General features: G+C 42.1%; 1 non-coding gene across 1 annotated transcript; it reads left to right on the top strand.

Moving 5' to 3' along the window:
• Positions 1-4983: 4983 nt before the first annotated feature.
• On the top strand, positions 4984-5121 carry LOC119936972. Its single transcript, XR_005453891.1, has one exon. It is a non-coding gene; the product is annotated as a small nucleolar RNA SNORA7 (small nucleolar RNA).
• The last annotated feature ends 18756 nt before the right edge of the window (positions 5122-23877 follow it).

Here is a 23877-nt window from a genome sequence, read left to right as displayed (position 1 = left end):
TCCTCTCTCACATTCAATCCAAATATTCAGTCTATCACTAAGTCCTGTCAGTTCAACCTTCACAATATTGCTAAAATCCACCTAACTACCCCTCCATCTTAATTACCATGTTAATCCAATCACTCATCCTACCCCGCCTGGCATACGGCATCAGCCTCCTAGTGCTGCCTTCCTTGCCTCCTGTCTCTCAGCACTTCAATCCATACTTCAATTTCTGCCCAGATCATTTTTCTACAAAAACATTCAAGCCATGATTCCCCTTTACCCATGAAACCCCCATGGGTGCCTATCCACCTTTGCATCAATCAGAAACTCCTCATCAGTGTTTTTAAAGAACTAAATCACCTTTCCCCCTCCGACCTCACCTCATTACTCTCCCTACTACACTCCCCTCCTCAAAAATCTCCAGTGGCTACCAATCAATCTGCGCATCAGGCAGAGACTCTTCACCCTCGGCTTCAAGGCTGTCCATCACCTCGCCCCCTCCTACCTCACCTCCCTTCTCTCCTTCTACAGCCCAGCCTGTACCCTCCACTCCTCTGCCGCTAATCTCCTCACTGTGCCTTGTTCTTGCCTGTCCTGCCATTGACCCCCGGCCCATGTCATCCCCCTGGCCTGGAATGCCCTCCCTCCCAACATCCGCCAAGCTAGCTCTCTTCCTCCCTTCAAGGCCCTACTGAGAGCTCACCTCCTCCAGGAGGCCTTCCCAGACTGAGCCCCCTCCTTCCTCTCCCCCTCGTCCCCCTCTCCATCCCCCCCATCTTACCTCCTTCCCTTCTCCACAGCACCTGTATATACGTATATATGTTTGCACATATTTATTACTCTATTTATTTATTTTACTTGTACGTATCTATTCTATTTATTTTATTTTGTTAATATTTTTGGTTTTGTTCTCTGTCTCCCCCTTCCAGACTGTGAGCCCACTGTTGGGTAGGGACTGTCTCTATATGTTGCCAACTTGTCCTTCCCAAGCACTTAGTACAGTGCTCTGCACACAGTAAGCGCTCAATAAATATGATTGAACCCAATCTGCACACTTTGCCGTTCTAATGCTAATCTTCTCACTGTACCTCAATCTCGTCTTTCTCGCTGCCAACCTCTTGCCCATGTCTCTGGCCTGGAACACTCACCCTCCTCATATCTGACAATTAATCTCTGCCCACTTCAAAGGCTTATTGAAGACACAACTCCTCCAAGAGACCTTCCCTCACTGAACCCTCCTTTCCTCTTCTCCCACTTTCTTCTGTGTCTCTTTGACTTGCTCCCTTTAACGATAACAATAATTATGGTATTTGTTAAACACTTACCATAAGCTAAGCACTGTTCTAAGCACTGGGGTAGATACATACCTATATACTGGGGTAGATATATACCAGTATATATGTATATATGTTTGTACATATTAATTACACTATTTATTTATTTATTTTACTTGTATATATTTATTCTATTTATTTTATTTTGTTACTATGTTTTGTTTTGTTGTCTGTCTCCCCCTTCTAGACTGTGAACCCTCTGTTGGGTAGGGACCATCTCTATATGTTGCCAACTTGTACTTCCCAAGCACTTAGTACAGTGCTCTGCACACAGTAAGTGCTCAATTAATACGATTGAAAGAATGAATGAATGAATGAATACAAAGCAATCAGGTTGGACACAGTCCCTGTCCCACCTAGTGCTCACAGTTTCAATCCCCATTTTACATAGTGGTGACTGAGGCACAGATAAATTAAATGGCTCGCCCAAGGTCACACAGCAGACAAGTGGCAGAGCCAGGATTAGAACCCATGACCTTTGACTCCCAAGACTGAGCTCTTGTCAGTAGGCCACGCTGCTTCCCAGTATTCAACCCTTCTCCCAGCCCTACGGCACTTATGTACATATCTGTAATTATTTATATTGATGTCTTTCTCCCCCTCTGGATTGTAAAGTCACTGTGGGCAGGGAATATGTCTGTTTATTGTATTTTATTCTCTCAGTGTTTAGCACAGTGCTCTGCACACAGCACTCAATAAATATGGCTGACTGTGAGTTGGCCTTGGGGAGGATCCAGGGAAGCCATTGCCCTTGTTTTACCATGGGAGTGGCTCCAGGAGTGGTTAAATCATGATCCTGGGAATCAGAAGGACCTCGGTTCTAATCCCGACCCCACCTTGTGTCTGCTGTGTGACATTCTCTCTTCCTCAGTTACCTCATCTTTGAAATGGGGATTAAGAATGTGAGCCCCATGTGCAATATGGAGTTTGTCCATCCTCATTGCCTTGTATCTACCATAGAACTTAGTACAAGGCCTGGCACACAGTAAGCCCTTAAAAAATACCACAAAATAAATACTTATAGGCCGCTGTACTGGCCAATCAATCTATCAATCAATCAATCGTATTTATTGAGCGCTTACTGTGTGCAGAGCACTGTACTAAGTGCTTGGGAAGTACAAGTTGGCAACATATAGAGACAGTCCCTACCCAACAATGGGCTCACAGTCTAAAAGGGGGACTCAGAGAATAAATACAAACATACTAACAAAATAAAATAAATAGAATAGATATGTACAAGTAAAATAAATAAATAAATAAATAAATAAATAAATACACAGAGTAATAAATATGTACAAACATATATACATATATACAGGTGCTGTGAGGAAGGGAAGGAGGTAATATGGGGGGGATGGAGAAGGGGATGAGGGGGAGAGACCCCTGCACCTGTTCAGCTCCTTGCCCCAGGTCTGCTCCCCACCCCTGTAATGGAAATGGGATGGGCTTTCCCTACCACTGCTGGAATCAGGGTAGAGAGAATGTATCCCTCGCCCCATCCCCTCTCTCTCAGTCCCACATGTCCCCACAGGTTTTATAACATCAGACCCTGACTCCTCATGGCAAGAGTAAAAATTGGGGAGGTACTGTCCTGGCTCTCTGTGAGGGGTTCTGCCCCCTAACCTCTAGGCATTCCCCTCTATGATATTCATTCATTCGTTCAATTGTATTTATTGAGCGCTTACTGTGTACAGAGCACTGTACTAAGTGCTTGGGAAGTACAAGTCGGCAACATATAGAGACAGTCCCTACCCAACAATGGGCTCACAGTCTAGAAGGGGGAGACAGACAACAAAACAAAACATATAGACAGGTGTCAAAATCGTCAGAACAAATAGAATTAAAGCTATATGCACATCATTAACAAAATCAATGGAATAGAAACTATGTACAAGACCCCTGAAGCCACCATCCCTCCACGGAACTGAGAGGAGACAGAGGGGGACTCTGGAAGTGTTGTGTAGGTATAGGGGCTCAGAGAAGCCACTCCTGGATGGGTAGAAGATGAGATAACATCTCATCTCTCTCTTTGGTTTCACCCTCTTGCAGCTAGGCCAGTGACTAATGTAGTTTAAACCTCCTAGACAGTGGATGGGATGGTGAGATATCACATCTGCTAGACTTGGAGAACTTTGCCAGATAAATGGATCATGGCTCAAAATGATGGTAATCCTTCATGAAACCCTGACTACTACCTCCTCAGATTGTTCCAATGTGGGGCCCAGGAAGGGTGCTATTCTGGTCCTCAGGTGGCCCTTAGTGGACTCCATGATCCTTGTGCTGAGGCATTTCCAGGTCACATTCTCACACTCCATTCTGACTTATGTCCTGGCCTGTTTTGGTTCCTTCTGCCTGAACCAAATATTTGATTTTGTTGAGATCTTCTAAACAATATCTTCCAGAAAACCATGAATTAATATAAGCAATCATACTAATTAATCATGCTTACTAAGCACCTACTGTGTATAGACCACCATACTAAACAGAGGGTACAAAGTGCATGTCCTTAAGGAAGGAAGGAAGATACTAAAATGATTTACAGATTGAAGAAGAAAATTGGATATGCAATAAGTGCTGTGGGAAGTTGTGAGTAGACAAGCAATTAGTGATTGCACTGATAAAATCTGGAGATATTAGAAATCAATCAGGGAGACCTAGAGGAAGTATGATTTCAGAACTGTTGGGAGGCAGAGAAATAGAAATCCTGGAGAAGGATAAGGAACAGGCTCAGGAGAATAGCTCTGGCAAAATTAAATAAGGATATAAGATTAGGAGAAAAAAGAGCACAATTAACACATTCATACTCCTTGTAATAAGTTAAGCGAGCTCTTTGTGCTCAAGGAATATGTTTACCAATTACTTTTTGTTGTACTCTCCCAAGTGCTTTGAAGTAAGGCTTGAAGAAATAAAATTGATTGACAGTGGTGACTAAGGGAAGGTATGCAAGTTGCAGAACCACAGCCTCTGTAGGGAACTGAATACAAGATGGCATAGTTCAGAGAGGAGTTAGGGATAGCACCATTCATAAAGTCCTGTGCCCCATATTCATGTGGGAAGGCCCTCCGGATACAGGACTAAAAAGAAGGAGATATGTGAACACCCAGAAGCCAGCACGGATGACAGCAGAAAGAGGATTGGAGAAAGGGAGACTATAGAAAGAGCAGTTCATTTGGATTTCAATATTGAGTGCCTGTAACAATTGATATTTGCCTCACCCCCAGTTCCAAAGCATTTAAAAGAATAATAATAATAATGATGATGGTATTTGTTAAGCGCTTACTATGTGCAAAGCACATAAACACTAGGGGACTGCAAGGTGATCGGGTTGTCCCACGTTTGGCTCACAAACTTAATCCCCATTTTACAGATGAGGCAAATGAGGCACAGAGAAGTTAAGTGACTTGCCCAAAGTCACACAGCCGACAATTTACGCAGCCGGGATTAGAGCCCATGACCTCTGACTCCTAAGCCCATGCTCTTTCCACTGAGCCACGCGGCTTCAAGTGATCCCAGATTTAGGGGAAAGGAGTCAGAGAAAGGGTCCATGAAAGAGACTGAGAATGACTTACCAGAGAAAGAGTAGGAGAACCAGGAGAGCACGGTATCAATGAAGCCATTTTATCCATTCAGTTGATGAAAACTTTCTAAAAGACTTTGGTCCATGCCCCTCTCAGCATCACAACTGGAGAGTTGACAGTACTCTACCAGTCTTGACTATGGGAGGGAGAGTCAAGCAGAGGCATATCCATTCCACTCCCAGCTTGGACAGTGGCTAGCGAGTGGAAGGCAATCTGCTGCAAGTCAAAACTCACCTATGCTGGGCAGTAGCAGCAGTGGAGAGAATCAAGGGCCAAGGCTCAAGTTTACTGCATGGAAGGAGGCAGTGTTCATCATCATCATCATCAATCGTATTTATTGAGCGCTTACTATGTGCAGAGCACTGTACTAAGCGCTTGGGAAGTACAAATTGGCAACATATAGAGACAGTCCCTACCCAACAGTGGGCTCACAGTCTAAAAGTGGGAGACAGAGAATAAAACCAAACATACTAACAAAGTGTTAAACCTCTTCCATATTTTTACCAAGAAAACTAAATGGTTACACTACCAGAATGATTGCAGATGGAGGTGGGGCGTTCTGGGAGAGATGTGTCCAAGGCATCACTATGGGTCAAAGAAAAATCGACAACATGACAAGACAAGCCTCAAGTCATATCATGGTTGGACTAATTTTGCAAGTCTCTCTGCTTTCTCCCTGCTTTCAGCTTCTTCCCTTACTTCCTTTGGAAGAATCATCATCTTCCAGCATCACTCAGCACCCATACTTCCACAGCTCAAATACTTTCAATGCTTACCCATCTCCCTCCTCATCAAGTGAATGAGCAGAGTGTCTTCTTGCTTTTATATCATAGCAGTGTACTATCAGACTCAAAAAATTTACCATTCCTAATTACTTTAACATAGGAATAACTCTATGGGGTTTTCAGTTGATCAGTGAATGGTATTTAGCGAACACTTACTGAATGCAGAGCACCGTACTAAACTCCTGGGAAAGTACAATACAATAGAGTTGGTCGGCATAGTCCCCACCCACAAGAAGTTTACAGTCTAGAGGTATTGGAATGAAAACCTGACTTCATAAGTTCCACTGAGGGCTTTGATGGAATGACTTTAAGAGCAATAATGTGATGCCTGGGTACATTCAGTTCTCACTGGTATATAGAATTTTAGACTCTACAATTGCTTGATAGAGGTTCAGCAAATATTACAGGCTGGTTGGTACAACGTTTTGTCTGTAGACTACCAAAGAGCACACTAGTTCTTGATTCAGTTTGCTACAACTTTCTCTAACCTTGACTCAGGTTCAGTGATGACATTCAACTCTCTCTTCATGATTATATATTATACCTACATAATTCAGCATGTAGATATAATTGTTTATTACCTGTTTTTTTGTTCTGCTTTAGAAACATGCACCATAACAGACAAATTGAAGGATAAATTGTTAACTTATTTTTGAGTTGGATTCACAAATTAGAATTATAGTATCATGCTACATTTTAACCAATTTTAATCCACTTAGTAAGTGAACTTTCCCTGTTCATTCATGCATTCAATCGTATTTATTGAGCGCATGCTGTGTGCAAAGCACTGTACTAAGCACTTGGGAAGTACAAGTTGGCAACATATAGAGACGGTCCCTACCCAACAACAGGTTCACAGTCTTCATTCATTCATTCATTCAATCGTATTTATTGAGTGCTTACTGTGTGACAGCACTGTACTAAGTGCTTGGGAAGTACAAGTTGGCAACATACAGAGACGGTCCCTACCCAATAATGGGCTCACAGTCTAGAAGGGGGAGAAGTTGTCAGTACCATCAGAATAAATAGAATTATAGCTATATACACATCATTAATAAAATATAGTAAACAGGTAGAAATAAAATAGAGTAATAAATATGCACAAATATGTGTTCAGTCCATGTCTCCCCCTTCCTTAAGAACCTCCAATGGCTGCCCATCCAACTCTGCATCCAACAGAAACTCCTTACCATTAGCTTTAAAGCACTCAATCATCTCACCCCCATCCTACCTCACTTCACAAATCTCCTTCTACCGCCCAGCCCACACATTCTTCTCACCGGCATAGCTTATTCACTATGCCCCGATCTCAGCTATCTCGACGCCGACCCCTTTCCCACACCCCTCTCCTAGCCTGGAACTCCCTCCCCCTCCATGTACGGTTTAAGCCAGAACACCACTCTCACCATCTTCAAAACATTATCCTCAAGAGGCCTTCCCTGATAAAGCCCTCTTTTCCCCAGCTCACTCTCCCTTCTTTGTCATCTATGCACTTTGGACATTTGATATTCATCCCACCCCCAGCCCCACAGCACTTATCATACATATATTGAAAATATACATTGTAAATTATTTGTTCATATTAATGTCTATCTCCCCATCCAAACTTACAGCTCACATTGATGGCCAGGATGTGTTAATGAACATCCTGTAGTATCAGATCCAAAGCCTTAAAATACTTCCAGATTGGGAAGCAATGTCATTTCTAGACTGTGAGCCCGTTGTTTGGGAGGGACTGTCTCTATATGTTGCCGACTTGTACTTCCCAAGCACTCAGTACAGTGGTGTGCACACAGTAAGCAATCAATCAGCGATGATAAAACTAGTTCTATTGAGCAATATGAGGCTTCACCCGTTTTGGTCTCACATTTCTGAAATCAAATCTCAATTCTTTCCATGACTGGGTTAGAATAGCTACAGTTTAGTGAGTTATATTGTTAGAAAAATAACAAGTAAATAATCAACCTTCGCTTCACAGACTCCATCCTCTCCTTGTTCTCCTCATCTTTCTGGCCGTTCATTCTCAGTCTCCTTTACGGGCTCCTCCTCCTCCTCCCATTCCCTTACTGTAGGAGTTCCTCAAGGGTCAGTTCTTGGTCCCCTTCTGTTCTCTATCTACACTCACTCCCTTGGTGAACTCATTCATCCCCATGGCTTCAACTATCATCTCTATGCTGATAACACCACCCAAATCTACATCTCTGCCCCTGCTCTCTCTCCCTCCCTTCAGGCTCAGGTCTCCTCCTGCCTTCAGGACATCTCCATCTGGATGTCTGCCCACCATCTAAAACTCAATATGTCCAAGACTGAACTCCTTATCTTCCCTCCCAAACCTTGCCCTCTCCCTGACTTTACCATCACCATAGATGGCACAACCATCCTTCCCGTCTCACAAGCCCGCAAACTTGGTGTCATCCTCGACTCTCCTCTCTCGTTCACCCCTCACATCCAATCAGTCACCAAAACCTGCCAGTCTCACCTCTGCAACATCACCAAGATCCGCCCTTTCCTCTCCATCAAAACAGCTACCTTGCTGGTTCAATCTCTCATCCTATCCCGACTGGATTACTGCATCAGCCTCCCCTCTGATCTCCCATCCTCCTGTCTCTCCCCACTTCAGTCTATACTTCACACTACTGCCTGGATCATCTTTGTGCAGAAACGCTCTGGGCGTGTTACTCCCCTCCTCAAAAATCTCCAGTGGCTGACTGTCAACCTACACATCAGGCAAAAAAAACTCCTCACTCTCAAGGCTGTCCATCACCTCACCCCCTCCTACCTCACCTCCCTTCTCCTTCTACAGCCCAGTCCACACCCTCCACTTCTCTGCCACTAACCTCCTCACTGTGCCTCGTTTTCGCCTGTCCCACCATCGATCCCAGGCCCACGTCCTCCCACTGGCCTGGAATGCCCTCCCTCCGCACATCTGCCAAGCTAGCTCTCTTCCTCCCTACTAAGCCCTACTAAGAGCTCACCTTCTCCAGGAGGCCTTCCCAGACTGAGCCCCCTCCTTCTTCTCCCCCTCCCCACTTCCCGCCCTACCTCCTTCCCCTCCCCACAGCACCTGTATATATGTCTGTACAGATTTATTACTCTATTTAGTTTACATGTACATATTTACTATTTATTTTGTCAATGATGTGCTTCTAGCTTTACTTCTGTTTATTCTGATGACTTGACACCTGACCGCATGTTTTGTTTTATTGTTTGTCTCCCCTTCTAGACGGTGAGCCCATTGTTGGGTAGGGACAGTCTCTATATGTTGTCAACTTGTACTTCCCAAGCACTTAGAACAGTGCTCTGCACACAGTAACTGCTCAATAAATATGATTGAATGAATGAATCTTCACAGTGTAGGGGAATGCTAAAGGGAAACAGGAAATAAGCTAATAGAGTAAGGGGATCAATAATGGGAGTTCTTTGAACATTTTCTTGATTTTAGATGCAATTACTGTCAGATGACTGGATTAAATGTGACCACTTCTCCAATTGATATACATCTGCTATGCTCCTACTCAGAAAATTAAAATATGTACTATTTCTGACATCCATCTGGCCACCTAAATTCAGAGCTCTATTTTACTACAGTTTGAGGAAACTATAGTAGTGAGGTTGTACTGCCTCCACTTTAAACTTAAATCAAATTTTCCTCTTTTGTGAATAAAATTATTGCCAACCTGGAAATTTGGAGTTTTTGTGCTAGAATAATTTGCTTCCACCATGAAATATGGGAAATTACATATAGTGCAGAGGCAGTTCCTATGAATGACAAGATATTTTGATTTTTATTGTTCTGAGAAAAACCATTGCCACACTCTTTTTGAAAGTCAGCTTATACATTTGTTTAAATATAATACAGTGTTTGGCATTTAACAAGTAGGACAGTTATTAATACAGTCAGTTAAGAATTAGCTCTCTAGTATGTATTAAGAATCATTTGTCTTTTTAGAAGATAATTTTATGTTGATATAAATCAAAATTCATGGAAAAGGAGGAAAAATTACAGTTCTCATTTAAGTTGTATTTCCCTGCTGAGACAAACATGGTTAAAAACAACAAATAAAACTGTATTAAAATAAAAAAAGTTGATGCAGTTCCAGTATATTTTGTTACTTTAGCTAATAATTGATGTTGTCTTTCTAAGTCCATTAACAAGTAGCAACTTTCCAGTGCATAGTTAGCATTTCAAAGGATGGCATTATAGTATACACTGAATTTAGTCGGGTAGATATCTATTGGCTCACCTTCATAGCATCGCCAAGATCCGCCCTTTCCTCTCCATCCAAACCACTACCACGTTAGTACAATCACTCATCATATCCTGACTCATTAGCATCCTTTCTGACCTCCCAACTTCCAGTCTCTCCCCCCTTCAGTCTATACTTCATTCTGCTACCCAGATTATCTTTCTATCTTTCCCCTCCTTCCTCTCCCCCTCATCCCCCTCTCAATCCCCCCATCTTACCTCTTTCCCTTCCCCACAGCACCTGTATATATGTATATATGTTTGTACATATTTATTACTCTATTTATTTATTTTACTTGTACATATCTATTCTATTTATTTTATTTTGTTAATATGTTTGGTTTTGTTCTCTGTCTCCCCCTTCTAGACTGTGAGCCCACTGTTGGGTAGGGACCGTCTCTATATGTTGCCAACTTGTACTTCCCAAGCACTTAGTACAGTGCTCTGCACACAGTAAGCGCTCAATAAATATGATTGATTGATTGATTGATTCTACAGACACGCTCTGGGCATGTCACCTCCCTCCTCAAAAATCTCCAGTGGTTATCAATCTCTGTATCAAGCAAAAACTCCTCACTATTGGCTTCAGAGCTCTCCTTCACCTTGCTCTTTCTTACCTCATCTCTTTTCTCTCCTCCTACAGCCCAGCCTGCACACTCCACTCCTCTAGCACTAACCTTCTCTCTGTGCCTTGTTCTCACCTGTCCCGCCATCCACCCCTGACCCATGTCCTACCTCTGGCCTGGAATGACCTCCCTTCCCAAATCCGCCAAATTAGAACACTTTCGCCCTTCAAAGCCCTACTGAAGACTCACCTCCTCCAGGAAGCCTTTCCAGACTAAGACCCCCTTTTCCTCCGCTCCCCCTCCTCTTCCCACCCTCCCCGCCCCATAGCACTTGTGTATACATGTACATATTTATAATTATAATTCTATTTGTTTTTATTAATGATTTGTATAGTTCTATAATTCTTTTTATTTATAATAATGCTACTGATGCCTGTTTATTTGTTTTGATATCTGTGTCCCCCCTTCTAGACTGTGAGCTTGTTGTGGGCAGGGATCATCTCTATTGGTTGCTGAGTTGTATTTCCCAAGTGCTTAGAATAGTGTTCTGCACACAGTAAATGCTCAATAAATATGATTGAATGAATGATAATAAAAATATTTGTTAAGCGCCTTCTATGTGCCAAGCACTGTCCAAAGCACTGGGGTAGATACAAGGTAATCAGGTTGTCCCACGTGGGGCTCACAGTCTTAATCCCCATTTTACAGATGAGGTAACTGAGGCACAGGGAAGTTAAATGACTTCCCCAAAGTCACACAGCTGACAAGTGGCGGAGCCGGGACTAGAACCCATGACTTCAGACTCCCAAGCCCAGGCTCTTTCCATTAAGCCATGATGCTTCTCAACAGCCACACTACTTCTCAATGAATGAATGAAGGTCAAATATTAACTGCAACAGATAGAGTAATTTTCCATGTAATCCTTCTAGGGACTTGCTGAATTGAATCCCAGATTAACACTATTAGTAAAACAGAGCTGTACAGAGCTCTTATTATGTAAATTTGAGAAGCAAAAACTCCTTGCTTCACACACATTCATTCAATCATATTTACTGAGAATTTACTGTGTGCAGAGCACTGTACTAAGTGCTTGGGAAGTACAAATCGCACACATCTCCTCATTTAGCATACTCATTCATTCCTTCATTCCACCATATTTATTGAGTGCTTACTGTGTGCAGAGCACTGTACTGAGCACTTGGGAAGTAAAAGTTGGCAACATATAGAGATGGTCCCTACCCAACAGCAGGCTCACAGTCTAGAAGGGGGAGACAGAGAACAAAACCAAGCATATTAACAAAATAAAATAAATAGAATAGTAAATACGTAAAAGGAAAACAAATAGAGTAGTAGATCTGTACAAACATATATACAGGTGCTGTGGGGAGGGGAAGGAGGTGGGGGGGGGGGGATGGGGAGGGGGAGAGGAAAAAGGGGGCTCAGTCTGGGAAGGCCTCCTGGAGGAGGTGAGCTCTCAGTAGGGCTTTGAAGGGAGGAAGAGAGCTAGCTTGGCAGATGTGCGGAGGGAGGGCATTCCAGGCCAGGGGGAGGATGTGGGCCGGGGGTCGACAGCAGGACAGGTAACAACGAGGGACAGTGAGGAGGTTAGCGGCAGAGGAGCGGAGGGTGCGGGCTGGGCTGTAGAAGGAAAGAAGGGAGGTGAGGTAGGAGGGAGCGAGGTGATGGACAGCCTTGAAGCCAAGGGTGAGGAGTTTTTGCCTGATGCGTAGGTTGATTGGTAGCCACTGGAGATTTTTGAGGAGGGGAGTAACATGCCCAGAGTGTTTCTGCACAAAGATGATCCAGGAAGCAGCATGAAGTATAGACTGAAGTGGGGAGAGACAGGAGGATGGGAGATCAGAGAGCAGGCTGATGCAGTAATCCAGTCGGGATAGGATGAGAGACTGAACTAGCAAGGTAGCTGTTTGGATGGAGAGGAAAGGGCAGATCTTGGCGATGTTGCAGAGGTGAGACTGGCAGGTTTTGGTGATGGATTGGATGTGAGGAGTGAATGAGATAGCGGAGTCGAGGATGACACTAAGTTTGCGGGCTTGTGAGACGGGAAGGATGGTAGTGCTGTCAACAGTAATGGGAAAGTCAGGGAGAGGGCAGGGTTTGGGAAGGAAGATAAGGAGTTCAGTCTTGGACATATTGAGTTTTAGATCGTGGGCAGGCATCCAGGTGGAGATGTCTTGAAGGCAGGAGGAGACACGAACCTGAAGGGAGGGACAGAGAGCAGGGGCAGAGATGTAGATTTGGGTGTCATCAGCATAGAGATGATAGTTGAAGCCATGGGAGTGAATGAGTTCACCAAGGGATTGAGTGTAGATAGAGAACAGAAGGGGACCAATCAATCAATCGCATTTATTGAGCGCTTAATGTGTGCAGAGCACTGTACTAAGCGCTTGGGAAGTACAGATTGGCAACATATAGAGACAGTCCCTACCCAACAGTGGGCTCACAGTCTAGAAGGGGGAGACAGAGAACAAAACCAAACATATTAACAAAATAAAATAAATAGAATATATATGTACAAGTAAAATAAATATAGAGTAACAAATATGTACAAACATATATACATATACACAGGTGCTGTGGGGAAGGGAAGGAGGTAAGGTGGGGGGATGGAGAGGGGGAGGAGGGGGACCAAGAACTGACCCTTGAGGAACCTCTACAGTAAGGGGATGGGAGGGGGAGGAAGAGCCCACAAAAGAGACTGAGAATGAACGGCCAGAGAGATAAGAGGAGAACCAGGAGAGGACGGAGTCTGTGTAGCCAAGGTTGGATAGTGTGTTGAGGAGAAGGGGGTGGTCCACCGTGTTGAAGGCAGCCGAGAGGTCGAGGAGGATTAGGATAGAGTAGGAGCCGTTGGATTTGGCAAGCAGGAGGTCATTGGTGACCTTTGAGAGGGCATTTTTGGTGGAATATAGGGGACAGAAACTAGATTGGAGGGGGGTGAGGAGAGAGTTGGTGTTGAGGAATTCGAGCATATGTTTCTCCATTCCTCGCAAACCTCCAATAGGTCTTAATCTTCTTCTACTTGAAGCAGAAATTTCTTCCCTTTGGCTTCAAGGTTGTCCACCAGCATTCACAAAGCACCCGGCTTTTGCCCCCTGCCTTACACTGTTCCCTAGGATAGACTCCTTACCCACTTAAAGTCTTAAGTACCACATATCTTCAAAGCACTCCTCACATTCCTCCTCTTCCAACTATCACTCACCCTTATAATTTGTGTACTTAATTCTTAGTCTCACACTCCTATTCATATATGTATATTCGTTGATGTATTTTATGAATTTATATCTGCACATACAGTTATTTGTTTAATTGCTCCCTATGCCATTCTTTCAATGATATCTTTCCTATAATAATGATGATGTTGGTATTTAAGCGCTTACTATGTGCCAAGCACTGTTCTAAGTGCTGGGGTAGATGCAAGGTAATCAGATTGTCCCACGTAGGGCTCACAGTCTTCATCCCCATTTTACAGATGAGGGAACTGAGGCCCAGGGAAGTTGTGACTTGCCTAAAGTCACATAGCTGACATGCGGCGGAGCCAGGATTCGAACTCATGACCTCTGACTCCCAAGCCCGTGTTCTTGCCACTAAACCAAGCTATTCCCTATGCCAGGCACTGTATCAAGCACTGGGGTAGATACAAGATAATCAGGTTGGACACAGTTCCAGTCCCACATGGGAATCACAGCTTGTCAGAGGGAGAACAGGTATTTCATTCCCGTTTGCTGACGAGGTAACTGAGGCACAGATAAATTAAGTGACTTGCCCAAGGTCACACAACAATCAAGTGGCAGAGCCAGGATTAGAACCCAGGTTCTCTGACTCCCCACTTCTATTAGATTATGTTGCTTCCTCTATAATTTTTTCATTTTAATGTATGTCTCTGCTTGTGGACTATGAGCTCCTCAAAGGCAGGGATAGTGTCTGCTGATTCTGCTGTACTGTACTTCTCCAGTGCTTAGTACACTGCTCTGCATACAGTAAAATGTTCAATAAATACCACTGATTGATTGATTATTTGTTGTGGTATGCTTGCATTGATGATGATAATAGTATTTGTTAAGCGCTTACTGTGTGTCACTGGGGTAGACACAAGCTAATCAAGTTGGAGACAGTCCCTCTCCCACATGGGATTCACAATCTTAATTCCCATTTTGCAGATGAGATAACTGAGGTTCCAAGAAGTTGAGTGACTTGCCCAAGGTCTCACAGCAGAAAAGTGGCAGAGCCAGGATTCGAACCCAGGTCGTTCTGACTCCAAGGCTCGTGATCTGCCCTTGCTGCCTCTGGGTTTTATCATCTATAAATTTTTTCATGGCTTAAATTGCAAACTCCTTGAGGCCTGGGAATTTTGCCTTCTTACTGTTATATTCTCCCAGCAATCAGTCAGTCATTCATATTTATTGAGCTCTTACTTGTGTGTAGAGCACTGTAATAAACATTTTGGAGGTATAATATAACAATAAAAAGACACATTGCCTGAAAACAATGAACTTACAGTCTAGAGCTACAGTCCAACACTGAGTACAATGCCTCATAATGGGTAGATATTTTAACGAATATCATTGATCAACTGATTACTCCTGGATAACATTGCCAAATATCTCCTTATTGATTTCCACACTATCACCCATATGGCTAGCTTCCCATGGCTCCATTACCACTGTATCAACTGAAAATCCTGGAATTCTGTGAAAACACGGATTGTACCCTTTCAACTCTCAGTACAAATGAAGAACAGGTTTCTAGCTCCAGTCCAAAACCCTTATGTACCTAATTTCTGGAAAAAGAAAATGTTTGGCCTTCATTGTAGATATTCATAATCAGGAGTCATTCTGTACAACATTTTCAATTCTGAAATGATAGGACTGATATGTTTTGGTGTTCCTGAAATGTTTCTATATTAATATTCCTTTGTTTCCAAGATGAACAAAGTGATCAGAGGAATCATTCAGAAGACTACAATTTAGCACATTTTCTATTCCATCACAACACACAAATATTCAGGCATGAATTTCACATCTGGTAATGCAAGATCAATTTTTACTAGGGCAGGCTAAAAAAATGATCAAAATTATTCATCTATATGAGAACCATATGTAGGTTCTCTTGAAGCTAGTATTAGAATTATTAACTGACACAGATTAGTACATGTTTGTGAAGCAAATACTGAGGCAAATCTGGTCAAATCCAACTGAATGAAATGCCCCCGTTTCCCTTACATAATTTGAAAAACAGAAAATTATCCCGATAATTTAACTGAATTTGAAGTAGTTTGTTTTTCTACACTGTTCATTTTGAAATTTAAAGTAATATGGAAGATATTTCTTCTATATTTGTTCCTATATTCAGATTCTTTATTCCACTGAACTTATTTATGGAAAAAAAAATCTCAATCCTGGCTAAAGGTAGAAGCAGCAGCAATGGATTCAATCAATTCAGTATTCAATGGATTTCAAGCTGTCTGCAGTTAGCTGTACTATGATCACATAATAAATACACATTTATTTGAATTTGGGTTTTGGAACTATTCCTTTTGAGAAGTAACTATCAATTTCCTGTCACCGGAAAGCTGTAATTATATGTATTTATATTTAACCTTTCCAGATATTTCTCATTAACATCTAGTTGGCATTGGCAGAGTCTACATTTTGATATACTTATTTTCTGTAAAGGCAATAATGGCTCTGGTAATCTTTCCCTTGAAATTGCTTCTTCTTTTAAAGCGCTGCATCTGTGTCAAATATAAATTTAGGAGAACATGGATTTTCTTAGAAAAAAAACACTTGGCTCTACCATTACAACAAGCCAATTATGGAACCACCACCACTTTACTATTCAATTAAAAGGTATCACTAAAAGAGTAAATAGATTACATTCCTGTAGGAGACTATAAACAAGATAAAAATTGGAATAGCTCAATACCGGAACAGATGTAAGAGTGGGGAAACATTAATTGTCTCGAATGTTTAAATCTTGAAGTGACAATCATTGACAGACAAATTAAAGGTGATTTCTCAACGGCTTGAATTTCTACCAGATATATTTTATTTTGTTGTTCGTTTTTAAATAACAAATTCTCTAAAAGCATCTCAAAACTTCTGCTGTGCCCCAGTCAGGATGGGAAGCAGTGTTGCCTAGTGGAAAGTGCATAGTCTTGAGAGACAGAGGATCTGGGTTACTTGGGTTCTAATCCTGGCTCTGCCTGCTATGTGTCTCAGTTTCCTCATCGGTAAAATGGGGATTCAATATTCATTCATTCATTCAATAGTATTTATTGAGTGCTTACTGTGTCCAGAGCACTGTCCTAAGCGCTTGGGAACTGCAAGTCGGCAACATATAGAGATGGTCCCTACCCAACAACGGGCTCACGGTCTAGAAGGGGGAGATAGACAACAAAACAAAACATGTAGACAGGTTTCAAAATCATCAGAAAAAATAGAATTAAAGCTATATGAACATTATTAACAAAATAAATAGTAAATATGTACAAGTAAAATAGAGTAATAAATCTGTACAAATATATTTACAGGTGCTGAGGGGAGGGGAAGGAGATAGGCTGGGGGGAAAGAAGGAGAGGAAAAAGGGGGCTCAATCTGGGAAGGCCTCCTGGAGGAGGTGAGCTCTCAGTAGGGCCTTGAAGGGAGAAAGAGAGCTAGCTTGGCGGATGTGCGGAGGGAGGGTATTCCAGGCCAGGGGGATGACATGGGCCGGGGGTCGACGGTGGGACAGGCGAGAACGAGGCATAGTGAGGAGGTTAGCGGCAGAGAAGCGGAGGGTGTGGGCTGGGCTGGAGAAGGAGAGAAGGAAGGTGAGGTAGGAGGGGGTGAGGTGATGGACAGCCTTGAAGCCCAGGGTGAGGAGTTTTTGCTTGTTGCGTAGGTTGACAGGCAGCCAATGGAGTTCCCTTGCTCCCTTCAATTATAATCCCATGTGGGACAGAGACTGAGTCCTATCGGCATATCTACCCCAGCTCTTCCAATACAGTGATGGGCATTTATGGCTTTAGTGGCAAGAGCATGGGCTTGGAAGTCAGAGGGTGAGAGTGCTCACCTCCTCCAGGAGGCCTTCCCAGACTGAGCCCCCTCCTTCCTCTCCCCCTCCTCCCCGTCTCCCGCCTTACCTCCTTCCCCTCCCCACAGCACCTGTATATATGTATATATGTTTGTACATATTTATTACTGTATTTATTTTACTTGTGCATATTTATTCCATTTATTTTATTTTGTTAATATATTTTGTTTTGTTGTCTTGTCTCCCCATTCTAGACTGTGAGCCCACATTTGGGTAGGGACCGTCTCTATATGTTGCCAACTTGTACTTCCCAAGCGCTTAGTACAGTGCTCTGCACACAGTAAGCGCTCAATAAATACGATTGAATGAATGAATGAGGGCTTTAATCCCAGCTCCGCCACATGCCTGCTGTGTGACCTTGGGCAAGTCACTTAACTTCTCTGTGCCTCAGTTACCTCATCTGTAAAATGGAGATTGAAACTGTGAGTCCCAATTTGGGACAGCATCTGTGTACAGTCTGATTAGCTTGTTATCTACCCCAGTGCTTAAAACAATGCCTGGAATATAGTAAGTGCTTAAGCAATACCATTATTATTACCAAAATATTTATTATTACAAAGGTTCTAAACCTGATTCTGCCCTTCGCCTCTCTTGCGACCTTGGGCAAGTCACTTAATTTCTCTGGCCCTCATCACCATCACCATCATCATCATCATTAATAACCTATTTTCTGTTTGGATAACTGGCAGGAAGGGGTCTCTGACAAACAAGCATTATCCACTAGTGATACTCAAAAATACCAGGCACAAACATATACATGGACTTCTCCTCAATAAGCCTGGGCATGCAGTTTTACATTATATCACATGCACCATTTGGCAGAAGTAACCTAAGCTCTTCTGAGCTTAGAATATTTCTCCAGGTGAATTCCCAATCAATTCTTTTGGTCCAGAAACATCATTTTCCTCTGCCAGCTTCCTATGAATCCTAGGAACCACTTCCAAGCTGATGACGGGAGGGAGCTGGCAGCTGAAAATAGAAATATTGGATGCAAAGGCATCCAATGCATATCTGCAGCAGTCAAGGGACTGATCACCTGAAAATGTAACTGTGTAATCTAAAACCAGATGACTAATCACCTAGCAGCGTGGCTAGAGAAGCAGCGTGGCTCAGTGGAAAGAGCATGGCTGTGGAGTCAGAGGTCATGAGTTCAAATTCCACCTCTGCCAATTGTCAGCTGTGTGACTTTGGGCAAGTCACCTAACTTCTCTGTGCCTCAGTTCCCTCATTTGTACAATGGGGATGAAGACTGTCAGCACCCCAGGGGACAACCTGATTGCCTTGTAACCTCCCCAGTGCTTAGAACAATATTTTGCACATAGTAAGCACATAGTAAGCATTTAATAAATGCCATTATTATGATTATTATCATTATTCTGCCCTACCAATAAGTGCTTAATAAACATTGTTATTGTTATGATTATTATTATTCAAACAATGGTATTTATCTGACAATTACTCTCCACCCCTTCCGAGCCTTATTGAAGGCACATCTCCTCCAAGAGGTCTTCCCAGACTAAGCCCCACTTTTCCTCATCTCCCAGTCCCTTCTGCTTTGCCCTGATTTGCTCCCTTTGCTCTCCCCCTGACCTCTAAAGCCCCAAAGCACTCATGTATATATTTGTAATTTCATTTATTTGTATTGATATCTGTCTCCCCCCTCTCTAGGCTGTGAGCTCGTTGTGTTGTATTGTACTTTCCCAAGCACTGAATACAGTGCTCTCCACACAGTAAGCACTTAATAAATATGATTTAATTAATCACTTAACACTGAACTAAGCACTTGGGAGAGTACAATACAAAAGGGTTGGTAAACACATTCCCTGCCCATAGTTTATAGTCTAATCTGGTCAAGTAATAGAAGTCTCTGGGTTAGAATTCCACTTCTTCCTCAACCTCTAAGTGGCTCTTTAACCAATAAAGTACTAATAACAATAGTAACACAATTTCAATAACTAAAGGCATCTTAAAGTTTGGTGCAGTAGAAAGTGTCTTCTCCCTCTCCTTTCTGCATCACACTTGCACTTCCATTTTCACCCCTTATTCCCTCATCCCTCAGCCCCATAGCACTTGTGTACATATTCATAATTTATTTATTTATATTTATTTTTGTCTCCGCCTCTGAACTGTAAGCCCACGGTGGGCAGGGAGCATATCTACCAAATCTGTTATGCTGCACTTTCCCAAGCTCCTAGTATAGTGTTCTGCACACAGTAAGCGCTCAAAAAATATGATTGATTGACTCATTGATTGATTGAGACTAAGTTCTAGTCCCAATTCCACCACTTGCCAGTTTTGTTATTTACTTGCCCACTGTCACATAGCAAGCTATCCCCACACCAATTAAGCAAGACACAACTTTTTTGGTACCTCAGTTTTCTCATTTATAAAATGGGGATATAATACATGTTCTTCCTCTTACACTATGATGCATGTGGAAAACAGAAACGGTGACCAATTTGATTATCTATCTATCCCAGTGCTTGGTAGATAGTCCATACTTAATACATGACAGTATTGGTATTATTACTATTATTACTAAAAGTTGATGGAATAGTTGTAAAATCTATTACATTTTACATGGGATAATAAACATAATCTATTCATTCATTTATTCAATCATTTACTGAGCACTTACTGTATGCTGAGCACTGTACTAAGCTCTTGGAAAGTACAATTTGGCAACAGAGACAATACCTACCCAACAATGGGCTCACAGTCTGGAAAGGGGGAGACAGACAACAAAACAAAACAAGTAGACAGACATCAATAGCATCAATATAAACAGAATAATAGATATATACACATCATTAATAAAATAAGTAGAATAATAAATATGTACATGTATACACAAATGCTGTGGTTCAGGGGGGTAGAGCAGAGGGAGAGAGTCGGGGTGATGGGGAGGGTAGGAGGAGCAGAGGAAAAGGGGGACTCAGTCTGGGAAGGCCTTCTGGAGGAGGTGAGCTTTCAGTAGGGCTTTGAAGAGAGGAAGTGTGCTATTTTGGCATACGTGAGGAAGGAGGGCATTGCAGTCTGGCCTGGAAAAGGAGAGAAGGGAGATGAGGTAGGAGGGGGCAAGGTGATGGAGAGCTCTGAAGTTAATAGTGAGGAGTTTTTGCTTGATACAAAGATTGATAGACAACCACTGGAGATTTTTGAGGAGGGGGATGACATGCCCAGAGCATTTAATCTAGGATGAAAATTAAAGTGTTACCAAATTTTCTATTCAATTTCCTTTCTATTTCTCACTTCCCAATTAGCAATCCACTATTGAACCACTCACCTACCTATCCTCCAATTTGAATGACTCAGTTAACCAACTTTTCTTCCACCTAATATTTCCTTGACTAATTAATCATCTGTCCCATTTTATACTCACTTTGTTTCTTGTTCTTCTCTGACACCGTCACACCTATCCTGTCAATTCCTCCAATCTCCTTTCCCCTTTCTTTCATTTATAGATTTTTTTTTCTGGTCATGTTTTTCTCTTTTGCTCTGTCTTCTCATCTTTTCATTTTATGCCTTGTCATTCATTACCCGGCCCTTTTTTCCCCTCTTGCATTCTTCTTTTTCTTATAGCTTTTCTTGCCTTCCCCTTTTCATCCCCCTCTAATACTAATATTAAAACAATGATAGTAGTAATTACCAAATGCTTACTATGTGCCACATAGTTTATTAAGCTTTGGGATAGATGAACAATGATCAAGTTGAACAACTATCACTGTCCCACATGGGTTTCACCATTTCCTTTGCCTCCATCCTCCTTAGATTTTTTTTTTCTATCTTTCTTTAATTCCTAGGTGCTAAGCATGGCCTTACATGGAGGAGTTAAGATTTCAAGATAGTTTTGAATTTAGGAAATCTGAAGTCTGATGAATATAAAGGGGTACAGAGTTCCAAACAGGGGAAAGGGAATGAATGAGGAAGGGGTTGGAGGTAGGAAAGATGAGAGTGTGGGGCACTCAGTTGTATACTTTGGGATGTTTGAAGAAAACAAGCTGGAGAGACGCAGAAGTAGTTGGTGAAGACAGCAGGAAGGAAAGAATCAATTGTTCAGAAACTCTGACCCACTGTAGCAGTTCCATGACATACTGGGCATTTCATTATAATAATAATAACAATTAGGGTATTTGTTAAGCACTTACTATGTGTCAAACATTGTTCTAAGTCCTGGGGTAGATACAGGTAATCAGGTTGTCCCACATGGGGCTCCCACTTTTAATCCCCATTTTACAGTTGAGGTAACTGAGGCACAGAGAAATTAAGTGACTTGCCCAAGGTCACAGAGCTGACAATTGGTGGAGCCGGGATTAGAACCCATGTCCTCTGACTGCCAAGCCTGTTCTCTTTCCACTAAGCCATGCCGTTTCTCTTTTATGGTACCACATGTTAATTAGGCAAAATCCTTCAAGGTGATCAGTTAAATGAGCATTTTACATTGTCTCCTAATCAGTTGTCTTCCTAATTTAAATTACAAAGACATCTGATCCGGCAACTGGGGGACAGCCTGGGGAAGAGAGAAGCAGGACTTTCTGTGACCCTGGACTCCATCCAGAGGAAGGAACCCTAGGTGACCATGAGATTTTCCCCCATTAATGGGGTGTGGTTAGGGGGTGGTCCCGCAGTGAATTGAAGATCGGGTGCTTGGAGGAAGGGTGGGCCAGGAAGAGATTTAAGAATACTTAGGCTTGTTCCAATTTGCAATTATTTAGGATATAATTGGAAACCTTCCTCATTTTGATGATGTCTCTTAAATCTCTCAAATCTCTCTTGAGTTCCTCCCTCTGGAGCTGATGCTGAGGCAGGGCTGGGAGAACAGAGTCTCTGGTTCTCAGTTTCCTTTGCCAGGGATATCACCGTCTTTTAGACTGTGAGCCCACTGTTGGGTAGGGACTGTCTCTATAGGTTGCCAATTTGTACTTCCCAAGCGCTTAGTACAGTGCTCTGCACATAGTAAGCGCTCAATAAATACGATTGATGATGATGATATGAATGGATTCGAGGGGCAGAGGGAGCAGACCAAAGGACAAATGTCCAGCTATAAGACCTCTGAACACTGCAGATTTGGTTGGCGGATAACAACCATACAGGAGGCAACTCCTTCTAATAGGGATTGGTAGATTTGTTAGGATGTCCAGACAAATTCATATTTGAAAAAAACTTTCTAATTCAAATCACACTTCCATTGCATACACACTGTGGCTACTTCAAAAAACAAGTGCTTAATGGTTCCCCAAGATAGTTCAAATGGACATAAAGTTGAGCAACATGCTTTTATCATTTTCTTAAGAAACCATTTGCCCCCTTTTGATTGTTTTTTTATTATTTTGAAGAAAATACATGGTCTAGGAATTGAATGAACTCTTTCCATGCCCATTATAGCTTCTCTAAAACCAACTTCAATCTATGAATCAATAGTGTTTATTGAGCACTTACTCCATGCAGAGCACTGTATTAAGTGCTTGGGAGAGTACAATACATTTTCTGCCCACGATGAGTTTAAGAATAAGGACAGAATAATTTTGGGCCATAAAATTTTTGGGAAGGGAGGCTGAAGTCTTAAAATGTAATTCAATCTTCAAATGAGGTTCAAAAATCAAATACAGAATGTATTCACATTCTAAATGAGGTGTTCAAGTTTTCTTTCAGTAAAAGACCATTGAAAGGGGGCTATTAATTAATTACTTTCTAAAGTAATTTTCTTTCTTTTTTATATCTTCAGTAATGGAATGATCAATTCTTTTAGTCTTTTGTGGTTAATTTCCTGAACATGGGAATTGATTTGAGTCAACTTTTAAAAGATATCTGTCTTCATATCTTATGCTAAATATTTAGTAACATTAACTCTGATTTGTAAATTTATTCTAGTCTTTTACTGTCACTAACATGAATGCCTTCTTTTTAAACTGGCTTACTTTTATCCAGATCTCGGTAGGTGCAACAACTCAAGATTTAAAATAGCCATCCAAATTTCATGGTTTCCAAATCAAAAGGAAAATTTAACATTCAGCCCACAGGTGCTGGCTTAGTCTGGGTTGGGGACGGAGAGGGGAACAAAACTGGGATTAACTGGGATGATGCTGTGCTGAGCAGAAGAGAACTAGTAAAAAGAGAGACTGGTCCATATTCCCAGCCTCTGGGAGAGGGAAATTCAAGATTCTGAAGCCTTGATAATTCATCCTTTAAAAGCTTAGACCCTGCCATTGTGGCTTGATGTCCTGTCCCTTGCAGGAATAGAGGGTTTGTGGCATATTTTGGTAACTTGGCTTAATGAACTGGAGATGGGAA

This window comes from Tachyglossus aculeatus, chromosome 1, assembly GCF_015852505.1.
Source record: "Tachyglossus aculeatus isolate mTacAcu1 chromosome 1, mTacAcu1.pri, whole genome shotgun sequence".
Classification (NCBI taxonomy): Eukaryota; Metazoa; Chordata; class Mammalia; order Monotremata; family Tachyglossidae; genus Tachyglossus; species Tachyglossus aculeatus.
The sequence above is the reverse complement of the archived record's forward strand: the minus strand, read 5'-3'. Positions and strand labels throughout refer to the sequence as shown.